Genomic DNA, 4,598 nt, shown 5'->3' on the forward strand with positions numbered 1-4,598 from the left:
CAGCGGGATGAATGAATGGGACGTTTCTATGCTGGGTTGGTTGCATTTAATTTCTCTCCCTATCACCTCCCCTTTTCCAGAGACACACCCCCTGCCCGGCCTCCCTGGCCCAGCCAACCCACGTTCCCCTTGGCGAGACCCACATGAAACAGACTCAATGCAACACAACCCCCCCCTCAAAATATTCAGCCCCAGGCAGGTAGTCAGCGTGGGAAATTCCAGCCCAGATTGTTTGGTAAATGAGCAGCTAAGGACAGGCTCGTCTTGGAAGTGCCATAACATCAGTACAGCTCTGCTTGTAAGTTGTAATATACATACAGGCCCAGAGACTGACTCTTCTTTCATTTACACCACTGTCACTTCAGCCGGGGTTCTCCCACTTTGCACCTAAGTGAGAGGAGAAGCAGGATCTGCAGCCAGTTGACATAAGAAAGGCCGGACTGGGTCAGACTAATGGTCCAGGTAGCCCAGTGTCCTGTCCTCTGACAGTGACCAATGCCAGGTGCTTCAGAGGGAATGAACAGAACAGGGAATCATCCAGGTAGGAGAACCTAGGATGGGGGGAGGCAGTTCTGAAAACTTCCAAACTTTCTTCTTTTTTGGGGGGTGGGTGTTTCTTTCTGATACAGAAAGCAAATGAAAATTCCTTCAGTTCTTCTAACCACTGTTGCATCCTATGGAATTGAACGTTTGGATAAATTCAGAAACTCAGACTTAATCTTAAATGGATGATTAACATTTCTAGGCAAACCAAAGGGAAAGGTCTCTGGGCATCTAACAAACGATATCACAACTGCAGCATGTTCCACAAAGTCAGATGCCTCAATGATGGGGCCACATAAGTACCTATATATAAAGGATTGAGTATGGCACTGAATGCTAGGCAGTCCTGAGTTCTAATCCCTTCTCTACCACTGATACAGTGGGTAGCCTTGGACATATCACTTAACTGTTCCCTTTTAGCTGTACAATGGGGATATTAATACTTACCTGTCTCCAAGAGGCTAGTTACTTTCTGAAGACAGGGCACTGCTATGAAGTGTCACATTTTAGTAAGACTCTTTGGCTTTGAATATTTTTATTTATTTGTTTTCTCTCCAGAGCAGCTCTTTCCACATTGTGCATCTGCTGTAATGGTTTGGCTCAATGGAAAGGCCCAGGTGCAATTGTTTGGGTGGGTATTAGTGATCCCAGGTGGAACAGAAGCAATGATAGTGGATTGGTTTGGAGTGGTTTAATTTATTATCAGTGATAGTTGTCTCACCTGCAGTTGCTCTGGTCAGGGCTAGGTAGGGGTTTCATGCCTGTACCAGGAAGTACTGGTGAGCCCACACCTGTAAGATGATATGACATAGGGAACAAAGATGGGTGGGAAATTTTAAGGAAAGCTTTCTCTTGGTGCTGTACTGTCTGATTCCGATGGACAATTTGCATTAGTGCAGATTCTGAGGACGATCACTCTACATGAAACTGTAGATTTTAGAGAAACCTTAAAGTCCTCAAGGATACAGAGAAGAGGCCCCTAAATTAGGGTGACCAGATGTCCTGATTTTATAGGGACAGTCCTGATATTTGGGGCTTTTTCTTCTATAGGCTCCTATTACCCCCCACTCCCTGTCCCGATTTTTCACACTTGCTATCTGGCCAGGCTACCCTAAATGCTCAGAGTTTGCAGGTTCTCCCTGCCTGTAGCTTTCTCTTGTCATGCAGAGTGACTTTCAAACACTGCTCACCCTGGCCAGATTGAAACCTGTGACCTAGTTAAGGATTTTCTTACCCTATTGCCAATCTGCCAGCTTTTTCCAGCCCCCATGAGAAATGCTTTCTGGCTGTGGAAGGTAGAATAGCAGCAAATAGGGAATTCCTGGGACAAGGCAGCATCTGTTGGGGTCTATCTGCTCTGCTCCCGTTCTGCTTACCTGTCTTATCTGTCTTAGCAAGTTTACTGCGTCCATGGACAACCGAGCACTGCAATCACATGTTGCATTTGAGAGCTTTTTCACATGTCAGATGAGCCAGTCCTTCTTTAAGGCCTGATGTATGATCCACCCTTTTGCACAAGCCTCCCTTCAGTGACCATGGCAGAAGCACAAGGTCCGGAGACGTTCCCAATAGACCAACAGAAGCAAAGTAAGTAACGGGCTAAAACAAGTTTCAGAGTAGCAGCTGTGTTAGTCTGTGTCAGCAAAAACAACGAGGCATCCTCGTGGCACCTTAGAGACTAACAAATTTATTTGGGCATAAGCTTTTGTGGGCTAAAGCCCACTTCATCAGGCTAAAACAAGACATGCTAGAGAGTGGGTGACCTTTGCATGGGGAATAATGCAATTCTCCTTTCTGACCTTTGTGCTTAGATGTCACACGGATGGTACTTGAAAAATGCCTAGGGCGAGATCCTCTGATTGGTCCAAGTGTTCTGCAATCCTCAACCCTAATGGCTGCTCCCTCTTCCTCCCATGTGAGCTTGGAATGGATTATTCCCATTTTGCGGGTGAGTCAAATGAGGCATTAAGTGACGTTCACATGGAATCCGTGTGGCAGAATCAGGAATAGAACCTAGCAGTTCCTGACTCCCAGTCTATCCCCTTCTCTAACCAACAGATCCCACGCCTCCTCCCACAAACTGGGACTAGAACCCTGGAGTCCTGGATTCTAGTCCCCTTCTCTAACCTCCAGCCAACACACTCACACTAGATCTCACAAAGGCATTGACTATGTCTACATGGCTTTCTTTTTTACTCGGAAGAATCCCAGTGTCATAAACTAGGGATTTTAAGCATTAACTCCTTTAGGAATATTTCCCCTGAAATACCCATGACATCTGGTTTCCGCTTCTTTCCTACTCAGTGAGGCTGCAGCCCGATTGTACGTAGGAATTTGGAGAACCATTTCTGGGAAAGGGGGAGAACGTGACTTTGTAACATCCCCGGGCATTACTGCTCTGCCACCGCTGATCACATTCCGTGCTCTGAGCACCTGTCAGGGGTTAGCAGGTGGCTCCTGGGAGGTTCATCTTTCTGTCTTTTAGCTCTACAAAGCTAGAATTTCCACTTGACGTCAGCCGATGACTGTGCCTTCCTCCCCGGCAGTTCTATTGAATTTTTGCTAATTGCAAGACCTGACCGGAATATTCTACCAGAAAGAATGGACAGTTTCCTCAAAAAGCCTGTTAGTTTCACTTGCAGTTCTTCTTTAAACTGCAGTGAAGCCTAGATTTTTGTGCCAAATGCTTCTTTTATTGTGGGCGTCGTGCAGAAGTGGGATTCTTTTGGGGGGAGGTGATGGGAGAAGGAGAGACAGGGCAGGAATGGGACGGGTTCTGAACATACTTAAGTTCAAATTCTTTATTCTCTGCTATGAAATGCTCCTGCTACTTCCTAGTTCAGAACACATCACCCTGTGACAGCCATGAATGACAATGAGATTTCAGTCACCCGGGACGTCGCAGGATGACGTGGGCTGGGTTCTATTTAGCAATCTAGGAAATGCCAGCCCATTTCAGAGGGAAGTGAAAATGACTGTAATAATAATACCTAGCTTTTTATAGAGCACTTTTCCTCAGTAGATCTTACAAAGGCGATATCATTATCTGTATTTTACATATGGGGAAACCGAGGCACAGAGCTGAAATGAGTTGCCTAAGGTCACCCAGCAGGCCAGTGGCAGAGCCAAGAATAAAACCTAGGTCTCCTGAATCCAGGTCCAGGGCTTTACCCAGTAGGCCACACTGCCTGAAACCTGTTTTTATGCCGATTTCCCTGCAGACCCTGGGCAGTGGGGGCATTTGGTACGTATACCTGAGTTTAACCTCATTTCCGCTCATCTCGAAGGGCTGGTCTGCAGGCAGATGCTTTCACATGGCTTCGGCTGATGTCCCACAGTGTGGAAATGTCGTCCTGTGGGCTGGGTGGGTCATGACAGCCTAGGCCTCAGTGAGATCAAACCTCATGGAAATATTGCCTTCTTCATTTGTTGGTACCGTGTGCGTCCATCTGTCCTAATTCAGGAAACATAACCAGCCCAAACTTCTGCCCAGACCCTGAACTGAAGCCAGGAAAACCTGAAATGTTTACAATGTTCAGATTAGTTTGAAGAAAGACTCTCTTCTCCCTGACTTTTCATGGGGCTCTGACCCTTCCCTAGACCTGTTCAGCAAGCTTCTGGCTTTCCCTGGACCCTCTCACGCCCTTCCCAGCATAAGACCAGCCCCCCTCATCCCCCCAGTGAGCCTCATGTTCCTTCAAGCCTACTTTCAGGTGAAGATCCCACCTCTAGTGGCCTCTGAAGGGTGCATTGCACATAGGGGTTCACAAAGCTTCAGTTCTGGGCTAGCTGGGAGTCTGCCAGAACTACCATGCCCTGCAGAGAGCTAATTAAAGGTAGGAGTGGCCTGTGTGGAAGGGAAGGAAAGATCTATGGGCCTGTTGATAGGTTGTGCATTGGGAAGAGCTTGGCCTTATATGAGGGATGGGAAGGAAACTGAAGGCATATTGGAGGATCACACCCGAGGAGGGGTCTGGGGGGTCTGGTAGAGAAGGAAAGGAAAGGGGCCCAGGTGCTTAATGAGGAATAAGGGTCGAGCTTTAGAGCCACAGCCA

This window comes from Terrapene carolina, unplaced genomic scaffold, assembly GCF_002925995.2.
Source record: "Terrapene carolina triunguis isolate 2854851 unplaced genomic scaffold, T_m_triunguis-2.0 Scaffold236, whole genome shotgun sequence".
In the NCBI taxonomy this organism is placed as follows: Eukaryota; Metazoa; Chordata; order Testudines; family Emydidae; genus Terrapene; species Terrapene triunguis.